Below are 11,785 nucleotides of genomic sequence, written 5' to 3'. Positions count from 1 at the left end.
GCGTAAAAGTACAATAGTTTCCTCAAAATGTAGTGGAGAAGAAGTAAGTAAAGTAGTAAAGTAAAAGTACATAAAAATTGTACATAATTACAGTAATTGAGTAAATGTACTTAGTTAGGCCTACTTAACACCACTTTTTCAGAAGTAACTGATTCCTTGGTAGACATCTCTGAAAGTTTGACCAGCTATAGTGCCTCAAAAAAAAAAAAAAAAAAAAAAAAAAAAGTTTAAAAACAAAACAAACGTAGGAATGTGACTTATGTGAGACACAAATAATGCAACAAAGTGTCCAAGTCAGCAATATACAGTCAGTGGCAGCCAGTCAGTGGTGACGTGTTGTCCATGACCATTTAAGGAGTGCGTGGCGCGCTGTAGTAACACTGTAGTAAGACTGTGTCACAGGAAGTGAGTCACAATGACGGTAATGTTACACACACACACACGCACGCACGCACGCACGCACGCACGCACACACACACACACACACACACACACACACACACACACACACACACACACACACACACACACACACACACACGACAAAACACTAAAAAAAGGTGGAGTTGTATTATCGTACAACGTCCCATACTCTGGGTGGTGATTGGAGCAGTCGGTTGCCATGACGACGCAGCCCGGGGCATTATGATAGGTCCAGCCCTGGTCCATAGCGTTAGAAGGAGTTCTGCTTTAACACTAAGTCACCGACCATCCGCTGCGCTGCAGAAAGCCTGCTCACCCTCTGGTCTGGTCCAAAAATAACAAATAGAGTTTCACTACTCACCAAAACAAAGACGGACCTATGGAGTTCAAAGCCTAGTTTCTTTAGTGGCAACACTTTGAAACCTCCACCTCACGTCTAAAATACACTTTTTGGCCAGAAAAGAAAATATTTCACCTGAAGGTGAAAATCTGGTCAATGGACACTTCGATTGACAAGATCTGTAGAGGGCGCTGTGGAAATAGGTAAAATGTCCGGGTGAAATATTTTATTTTATGTCCAAAAAGTGTATTTTAGACTTGAGTTGTGGGGTTCAGATTGTTGCCACTACGGAAAGAAGGCTTTCACCTCCCTAAAGCCGTCTTTGTTTTGGTGAGTAGCGAAACAGTATCTTTTATTTCTACTACAGAAGAGAGGGTGCACAGCCTCTCCAAAGGTCTCAGCGGATCATCAGTGACATAGCGTTCAGGAGGAACTCCTCTAAACCAGGGGTCTTCAACGTTTTCAGGCCAAAGGACCCCTTAGTGGAGAGAGAGATGAAGCAGGGACCCCCACAACCTGTTCATTGATTCCATATACTTTCATCGCTTGACAGCACAATCATCGTGTATTTTGGATTCATGTCAATTTGTGTTTTCAGATATTTAACCACTTGAACCTTCAATACTTAATAAACTTGACCTTTCACTCTGTACTTAGTCTGCTCTTTTTCCCCTCTACACCAAATCTCTTCTGCGAGGCGTTGTGAGCTTGTAGATCTGCTATTTCTGTCTAAGTTCTCAGAATATGGACGCTAGGGTTCAAGTTGTTAATATAAAAAAGGAGAAAAAAAAGTTCCTATTACTCAAAGATTTGGAGGCCCCCCTGTAGTGACTCTGAGGACCCCCCCTAGGGGTCCCGGACCCCCTGTTGAAGACCCCTGCTCCAGCTCCAGCCAATCACGTGGCTCCCCGCCCCTCCGGGCTATGGGACGGAGGTGTATAGGAACGTGTCGTGGTGGTGAGAGTGTTGTAGAACAAGGAAGCGACATGTGCTGCTGATAAATAATAAAAGTTCGTCACGATTCAAGTCCAAACAAAGAAAACACTCGTTAATATCGGTGTAAAACAACAGGACGTCCTTCACAAAGACCGTGTTCAGCTGCTAGGTGAGTGAGACTCAAAACTATCACACTTTTATTCACTTTTAAACTGTCATTATTGTACTTTTAGTTTTAGTTTCTGAAGGTTTTTCTCTCAAGTCGATTTGGTGGTTCCTCTCTGGTTATATTGTCACTTTGTTATAGCGACATTATTTTAATGAATGTTCAAAAAGAAAGTTGTATTTGGGTTTTATTAGGCACTATTTAATATTGTTTCTGTTTTTAATTGTTGGTTTATTTTGTTTTGCTTTGTCTTGTATTTCCTTATTTACACCTATAATAAGGAATATTACAGTGGTTGTGTGATTGTGGTTTAAACACAAACTAAAACAAAAAAACGTGTTAAAATATTTGTTTTAAAAAAAAGTCCCATTGTAATTAAACATTAAAGGTGGTTCAGGTGACATAATAAATGTCCAAACCAAACCCAGGGCCATCATGTCTTGTGTCTGACAGTAAGTGAACTTTCAGAGTTTCCACAGGGGCTTTCCAGCTCCACAACAGAAGCTGTTGTTTCCAGATAGTTTCTGAACAATCATTACTACTTTAATGTGTTTTGTTCTACCACTTTAAATAAAATGTTAAAATCCTTAGTAATAACACAATTATAACTGTGTTGTTGTAACCCCAGTGTAAATCATAATATAATCTAACTCTAAGGAGTGTACACATGTAACCAAATGGACCCTTTAAGGGTCTTTCATTGAGTTTGAATATACCTTATTGACAAGTTTTAAAACACAAGTGATAAAAGCTATGGTTCCAATGGACACATAATTAACACATCTTAAACTCTAGACAAATATAACCAAATGGACCCTTGTAAGGGCCCATTTGGTTACTTGTGTACACTCTCTCTGGAGTTGTTTTGATTGAAACTGAATTTGTTTAATAACTCATTGACACGTTTTAAAGCAAGCATGACAGTAACAGCTACAGCATACTAAGAGGATAACTAGTTTGATTGATTGATTGATTGATTGATTGATTGATTTGATTGATTGATTGATTTGATTGAATACTTTACTAGAAGTTTGCATAGGAAAAGGTACAGGACAGTTAACTGATACAAGGTCAACTAAAAGAATAAACACCACCACAAGAAAGCTTAAATTGGGGTCCCTTTGTACAACTCATACTAATGAGTTATATCCATGTAACAATGGACACATTATTAACAACATGTCTCAAATGAACACAAGATATTAACAGTAGCATGTGCTGTACTTTCTTCCTCCCTAATATACCGTGACAAGCCAGACAATACCACGTGTGTGTGTGTGTGTGTGTGTGTGTGTGTGTGTGTGTGTGTGTGTGTGTGTGTGTGTGTGTGTGTGTGTGTGTGTGTGTGTGTGTGTGTGTGTGTGTGTGTGTTTAGTGTTTTCGGGTGACACTTGCTAAAAGTAATTGGTTGTCTTTGTTGCGTTGGCTTTTGTTGTGAATGAGGAAACCCAGAAACTGCAGTTTCCTGGTTCTCTGGTTTCTCCAGCTCTGCTAGTGCTTCCCCACGCGTTGCTTCACTCTCAGCATGCATGCATGCATGTCTGGGGAAAACACACACACACACACACACACACACACATGCACACACACACACACACACACACACACACACAGGATATACCGTTTCGTTTGTGTGCCCTGCATGGCCTAACCTCACCTCACCCTCCTCCACCCCCACACAGAAAGAAATGATGTGTGTGTGTGAGCCATTTAAATCTCTAATTTCAGCCCTCTATATCAGTGTTTCTCAACCTTTTTTTCTGCATGGGCACACTTTTCATGTCCCAAGAATCCAACATAATACGGGGGTGTAAATATCGTCACTGTCGGGAAGAAACCTTGTCTCTCCCAAAGTTTCAAATTTGTATGTTTCTTCACAAAGTAAAGCCCTGCTTCATCGTACAAGGCTGTCGCACAACAGTAGTGAAAACAGCAGATCTACAAGCACACAACGCCTCGCACCGCGAGGCATTGTGTGCTTGTAGATCGACTGTTTTCACTAGTTTAAATCATTTAAAATTAAAAATGATAAATACCATACTGGCTTTCAAGCAGTTTCAAGGGGCACACTTGACCCTTCTCAGGGGCACACCAAAGGTCCCCTTGGCACAGTGGTTGAGAAACACTGCTCTATATTATGAGAGGAGAGGTTTTATAAATAGGCAACAAATTGTAGCTCAGCTTGGAGGGAAGGGGGTGGTAATGTGCTAAATAGGTTTAAAGGAAACACCTACCAGGTAATTGTTGTTTACATGCATGGTAGGAGGTGACATCAGGGGGCTTGACATTAACTTTTTGAGGCACTTGTTGTCCTTTGGACAATACATTTCCCATTCACAAACGTCACTTGTCCGGATCAAAATCTTTCACAGTCATTTCTTTTTCTGTTTTTTTATTTGACAAATAAACCAGTTGTGAAAATGTGTGCAAATCTTTGACTATATGTATTTTTTTTTGCTTCTGGTTGTTCCCTGGAACTAAACATTTTGAGATGGGGGTCCGTGGCCAAATACATATCATTTTGGGGGTCCTTCACATGAAAAAGGTTGAGAACCACTGACATAGTAGTGAAAAGGACCTTTGCTTTGATGATACCTGGCCATATTGCTGACATAGAAACATGGGTTTTTCCAAAAAAAAACCTTAGAAGGATTCAAAAGACACTTATAGAATCGGGTCAAAATTCCAATTTTCACGATTTTTCAAAAAATAGCAGATCTACAAGCTCGCAGCGCGGCACTCGGTGCCGCGCTGTGAGCTTGTAGATCTGCTATTTTTCAATAGTTAAAGCATAATATAATGATACACATTACACAATAATGATGTGTACTGTTCTAAATGGGTTTTAATGTCATGCCCTGGTCCATTGTTTACCCTGGACTACTCAGTCACTAACCTCACATCATCCACGGTACTTCCTGCATGCTGCATGGTGAAACTGAGCAAATTGATTCCAGTTTTACTTTTGATTGTAGTTTCATAATTATATAACCCACCCACCATCGTACAAACTAGATGCTTTTTTAAAAGTCACATCACAGTTTTACAGGTGCAAAAGAACGGGTGAGATGTAATTAATTATGTTTTAATTCCCATAAACCTCTTGTTGTCTTTTTGTTTGTTTTTTCAGGAAAGGGAAAATGAACAGAATTAGAAAGAAGACAGTAAGATTTGAGAGCAGTGAAATAATATTAAATATATTTAGTAACAAAACATAACATAACATATATTCTACATGTACAAGCAGAACACATACTGTATATTCCCCCCAAAAAGGCAAAGTTATGAGGCTGTTAAAACAGCAGCTAAATACATTCTTTAGTAGTAATACATTTACATAAATGAGGTTAAGACATTGCAGTATATATTAGCAGTAGTGAAGTACAATAATAATATTAACTATCAACAGTAGGATTGTCTAAGTCAGCAGCCGAATAAATCACATAGTGACAGACATGGACTCAAGGTCAAAAATCTGCAGTAGCACAAACACTAAGTAGCTGCAGGATAACCCTGCAAACCAGTTAAACTCACACCACCGACTTGAATCGAGTTTTGATTGCATTTAAAATCGACCATCAACACACGCACGCACGCACGCACGCACGCACGCACGCACGCACGCACGCACGCACGCACACACACACACACACACACACACACACACACACACACACACACACACACACACACACACACACACACACACACACACACACACCCAAACAACAACACGTTGGGTTATAAACCAATCAAGGATTAAAGACACACAAACAAACAAACGCCCTTCCATTGTGTCCCCTCGTCAACAAATCAACAGACAAAAAGGGTGTCAAACTCGACCCCAGCAGCCCGTCTGAGAAGTTTCGCCGGTGGGACATAAAAGAAAACCTTCCCATGCATGATGTGCAATAAAAACAGTGTTGTTTTTGACAGCAAATTTTGATTTAGTTTTAGTCATAGTCTTTTGAATAACATGTCATTTAGTTTTAGTCATAACTTAGTCACCTGAAAAGTTTTAGTTTTAGTCAACTAAATATACGTTTTTCAGGCGACTAAATCTACAGTTGATTTAGTCGACTGAAATGTATTTTGGCAGGCCTTGATGGCATCGTAATGACTGATTTTACACTTGGTTGTATGCTGAAAATAGCCGATCTACAAGCTCACAAATCAACGCTGAATAAAAAAAAGGGTTCAAGTTGCAGTATTTGCGGAGCAGTCAAAACACGATCTTTGCTCTGAGGTGATCGCCACACACACACACACACACACACACATGCACACACGCACGCACGCACGCACGCACGCACGCACGCACGCACGCACGCACGCACACACACACACACACACACACACACACACACACACACACACACACACACACAGTGGGGTCTTTGTGCAGGGCAAAACGCAGCACAATGCAAACATGACCGCCGGCACCCTTTTTTCTTTTCTTCCTCGCATCAACAACAACGCCTCAGCGCTTTGTCACCGTTTGTCTGTCTGTCTGTCTGTCTGTCTGTCTGACAGACTGTCTGTCTGTCGGTCTGTCTGCCTTCCCTCTGTGTCTTTTTATAGCAGCCCCTAATCCTCCAGAGCTATATGTGATCAATGACAGCAGGGTGAGCTAATCACACCACACAGATCACATCAATAAACATCAGTTATTAGTATAGTGGACGACGGTATGGCCGTCTCTCTAAGGTCAACAACAGCGTTCAAGCCAGTGGTGTTGCTGCACTGGGCCTGTTATTGGTAATAGTATTATACTTTGAGCCACAACACTGTTCTCTCTGCATTCTATACAGCAGTGGTCCTCAACCTTTTAGAGATATTTGTCGGGACACCGGGACACGCAGCTTGAAAACGGGACTGTCCCGGGTAAAACGGGACGTCTGGTCACCCTAACTTAGCGTAGTTACTTTCCAAAACGGACAAGACCAGTAAGAAAGACTTTTCAAGTCTGTGAGTTTCTCTGCATAGGAGCGTGTTTAAGATGCCTGGGCCTACACTACATTAGTACTTTGTCACTGTTCGTTGTGCAACCAAGTATAACCAGTAAGACTCCCTAATCGGGAGATAAGCGACCGTAGGTCACTTATCTCCACAAATAGGGCAAAAATGTGTTTGCCAAAATCTTCCTGATCCATGTTGATGACATGAGTGTAGACATACTGTGTAGTGATTTTCGTGATTTTAGGGCAAAATCTGTAGGAGCAGTGTCCAAAAATGTGTTTTTAAAAATCGTCCTGGAGGTGGCGCTATATGGGAGAGATTCATGTTGATGGGATGAGTGTAGACATACTGTGTACCGATTTGCGTGATTTTAGGGCAAAAATTGTAGGAGCAGTGTCCAAAAATGTGTTTTGCAAGAATCGGCCTCATGGTGGCGCTAGAAGAGGGCCATGTGAGAAATGAGGGGTGCTGTCTCCGCGCCGGCAAGGCGGACGAATAGGTACCGGCCCCGGCTGTCCCAGTCGCTCCTAGCCGGAGTTACGGCGTTTTATGTGAGCTGCAGTGTAGGGGGTCCTCCACTGGGGGCGCCACCACTTTTGCATCCGTTCTGGAGCACCAGGAGTCGGTGGTCCCCGGGAATTCCCCGTGAGCAGCCCCGTTGGGGTGGTCATTTGGTCAGTTTAGCACATTTGGTCATTTTTTACATCTGGGGGTCCCCCAGGGACCTGGGGGTCCCTGGAGCTCCGGGGGGTGGAGGTTGTAGTTTGGCAGGTAAGGAGTGTGTGTGCAAAATTTGGCATGGATCGGGGCAACGGTTGCGGAGATATAAGCAGGGCAAGAGTGTGACGTGTGAGGTGTGACAGACAGACTGACTGACGGACGGACTGACTTACACTTTGTGCAGGGTTTGATAGTAAATGCTCTCGGGGCAAAAACCTCCATATCTCCATATTTTAACGATGTGTGTTTACTTGATCTCACTACAGTTTACTTGATCTCACTACAGTTTACTTGATCTCACTACAGTTTACTTGATCTCACTACAGTGTTTACTTGATCTCACTACAGTTTACTTGATCTCACTACAGTTTACTTGATCTCACTACAGTTTACTTGATCTCACTACAGTTTACTTGATCTCACTACAGTTTACTTGATCTCACTACAGTTTACTTGATCTCACTACAGTTTACTTGATCTCACTACAGTTTACTTGATCTCACTACAGTTTACTTGATCTCACTACAGTTTACTTGATCTCACTACAGTGTTTACTTGATCTCACTACAGTTTACTTGATCTCACTACAGTTTACTTGATCTCACTACAGTTTACTTGATCTCACTACAGCGCCACAGAAGCATCTGTAGCTTGTAGATCTGCTACTTTTACTATTTAAAAAATAATTTTTGGCACATTTTTGACACTTATGAGGTTTCTACCAGACAGAGATGATAACACAGGTCTTAAGTGGTTCTGGCAGTATGCTATAGGGTCAGCCTGGGGTCAACTGAAAACACTTGTGTTGTTTTGGCCTTGGGTGCAAATGGCGGCTGCTTCTTGTATGAGGTTGTGTTTTGATGAGGGGCGGTGCTGCAGGCACATGGAGTTGTTTAGTTAAGGCTTAAAGCCTTTTCTACCGTCTCATGGTCTTCTGGGGACACAGGTAGGCCTAGTAGGCCACTAGGCCTACACAAGCAACCCTCCATGGCTCCAGGCCAGTGAAGTCCTGTTGGACATGTTTTTGGCCTTATTTACATTCTTATTACATTCTTACGGTTGTCTTGTTTGTCTTGTCTGTCTGTCTGTCTGCTGGCTTTCTGGGCCAACGGAGGAATTTCACTGAAGTGCACCTGTAGCTGCTTTCTTCTCACACACACACGCACGCACGCACGCACGCACGCACGCACGCACACACGCACACACCCACACACACGGCAACAATATTGAAACAGGAAATCCTAACCTCGACCGAGCTAGAACAATATCCTACTAATTCAGAGTTCACCAAGTTTGTCTGCTATACGGGCCTCTGTGTGTGTGTGTGTGTGTGTGTGTGTGTGTGTGTGTGTGTGTGTGTGTGTGTGTGTGTGTGTGTGTGTGTGTGTGTGTGTGTGTGTGTGTGTGTGTGTGTGTGCGCGTGCGCGTGTGCGTGCGCGTGCGCGTGCGTGCGTGCGCGCGTGTGTCAGTGTTGTTTTTGACATTCAAATTTTGAATAAAATGTCATTTAGTTTTAGTCATAATTTAGTCACCTGAAAAGTATTAGTTTTAGTCTAATTTTAGTCGACTAAATATCGAACGTTTTTAGGCGACTAAATCTACAGTTGATTTAGTCAACTGAAATCTATTTTGGTAGGCTGAAAATTTTCAGCACACAACCCAATTTTTCGTCATAGTTTTAGTCGACGAAATCAACACTGGCGTGTGTGTGTGTGTGTGTGTGTGTGTGTGTGTGTGTGTGTGTGTGTGTGTGTGTGTGTGTGTGTGTGTGTGTGTGTGTGTGTGTGTGTGTGTGTGTGTGTGTGTGTGTGTGTGTGTGTGTGTGTGTGTGTGTAAAAATGGTTCTTAAATGGTTGTTCAAAATGGTTCCACAAAGAACCATCACCCATACTAAAGTAGACCTTTATTTAGTGAATTTAGTTCTTCGTGTTCCTCATATTGTGGCTCTAAATTGTAATCTAGACAACCTTTCTTTGTCAACGTTTTTGTTTTGAGGAACCAGAAACGGTTCCTCGAATCAGTTTTTGGCCATGTCTTAATCGCAGAGAGCGTTCGCTGAAAACAGCAGATCTGCAAACTCACAAATGCTTCTCGTTGCGACATGCTGTAAGCTTGTAGATCTGCTATTTTTGATGAAGAGGCAGAGGGAAAACAAGGTTGATGATGATAGGGTTTAAGTGGATAATGGGTTTTTTATACTGTAGCTGGGGTCTTCAACGTTTTCAGACCAAGGACCCCTTAGTTGAGAGAGAGATGAAGCAGGGACCCCCACAACCTGTTCATAGATTCCATAATAGTTTCATTGTTTGACAGCACAATCATCAGTGTATTTTGGATTCATGTCAATTTGTGTTTTCAGATATTTAACCACTTGAACCGTCATTACTTAATAAACCTGACCTTTCACTATGTACTTAGTCTGCTCTTTTTCCCCTTTACACCAAAGCGCTTTGCCGAAAATAGCTGATCTACAAGCTCGCTGTAGATCTGCTATTTTTGGCTAAAGTACTCAGAATATGGACGCTAGGGTTCAAGTGGTTAATATAAAAAAGGGGGAAAAAACAAGTTTCTATTACACAAAGATTCAGAGGACCCCTCGTAGTAACTCTGAGGACCCCCTAGGGGTCCCGGGCCCCCTGTTGAAGAAAGACCCTTGCTTTATAGAACAAAACATATATATATATTCTGTGTCTGTGTGTCATCATTCTGAAGAACCAGTTTCACTTCCAGTTTTCTCCTAAATCTTTGTGTGTGTACAAGCAAGAAGTGTGTTTTTTTTTTCTTTTTCTTTATTTCACTTCTACTTCACACCACAGGTTGTGTAAACCGTGCGGTGAGATGACTTTTCATGCAAGCTTTTTCAGGAAAGGGGAGAGGAATGGAAGGAAAACAGGTCACAAAACATTCCAAAAAAGGCTATATCTAGGGCTGTCACGATGTGACATTTTACATGACCATTAATTGTCACTGGCGATTAACGATTTAATTGTGTTTTTGTCGTTGATAATTACATTTCTGTTTGGCTTTTAGGCTTTGAAGTTGCATATTATGGTAGATATGATGCATAACCTAAACACACAAATAAATTACTGACATATTTGACAACTTACTACTTAAAAAATTACTTTGATAGTGGAAATAGCCGATCTACAAGCTCACAACGCGTCGCGATGCGACGCGTTGTGAGCTTGTAGATCTGCTATTTCCACTATTTCGGACATTTTTCAACATTCACGATTATGACGATTATGACAAAATAATTGCGATAATGTCAAATAATCACGATTAGACGATTAATTATGTAATAATTGTGACAGCCCTAGCTATATCCCTGATATGACGAGTTCTAGTAAAACATGTGAATGTTCAAAACAGTCATAACTCCATTCCAGATGGTCCTGGTATTCAGTGTACAGTAGGTACAGTATGGTACAGTGTACAGTAGGTACAGTATGGTGACAGTGTACAGTAGGTACAGTATGGTACAGTGTACAGTAGGTACAGTATGGTACAGTGTACAGTAGGTACAGTATGGTACAGTGTACAGTAGGTACAGTATGGTGACAGTGTACAGTAGGTACAGAATGGTACAGTGTACAGTAGGTACAGTATGGTACAGTGTACAGTAGGTACAGTATGGTGACAGTGTACAGTAGGTACAGTATGGTGACAGTGTACAGTAGGTACAGTATGGTACAGTGTACAGTAGGTACAGTATGGTGACAGTGTACAGTAGGTACAGAATGGTACAGTGTACAGTAGGTACAGTATGGTACAGTGTACAGTAGGTACAGTATGGTGACAGTGTACAGTAGGTACAGTATGGTGACAGTGTACAGTAGGTACAGTATGGTACAGTGTACAGTAGGTACAGTATGGTGACAGTGTACAGTAGGTACAGTATGGTACAGTGTACAGTAGGTACAGTATGGTGACAGTGTACAGTAGGTACAGAATGGTACAGTGTACAGTAGGTACAGTATGGTACAGTGTACAGTAGGTACAGTATGGTGACAGTGTACAGTAGGTACAGTATGGTGACAGTGTACAGTAGGTACAGTATGGTACAGTGTACAGTAGGTACAGTATGGTGACAGTGTACAGTAGGTACAGAATGGTACAGTGTACAGTAGGTACAGTATGGTGACAGTGTACAGTAGGTACAGTATGGTGACAGTGTACAGTAGGTACAGTATGGTGACAGTGTACAGTAGCTCCCGGTGAGCCCAGGACATTGATTG

At 41.8% G+C, this 11,785-nt stretch overlaps 1 protein-coding gene across 2 annotated transcripts in view; it reads left to right on the top strand.

Annotated features, from left to right (window-relative positions):
• The first annotated feature begins 1,730 nt into the window (after positions 1–1,730).
• The window catches only part of LOC308306071 (uncharacterized protein), a 37,819-nt gene continuing 27,764 nt past the window's right edge, over positions 1,731–11,785 (top strand). For both annotated transcript variants that reach the window (XM_080750972.1, XM_080750971.1), the window contains exon 1: positions 1,731–1,868. The gene's annotated coding sequence lies outside the window, so the exon portion shown is untranslated. The remainder of the gene's footprint in view (positions 1,869–11,785) is intronic.

Source organism: Nannobrachium achirus, assembly GCF_963921795.1.
Source record: "Nannobrachium achirus genome assembly, chromosome: 2".
NCBI classification, from domain to species: domain Eukaryota; kingdom Metazoa; phylum Chordata; class Actinopteri; order Myctophiformes; family Myctophidae; genus Nannobrachium; species Nannobrachium achirus.
The sequence above is the reverse complement of the archived record's forward strand: the minus strand, read 5'-3'. Positions and strand labels throughout refer to the sequence as shown.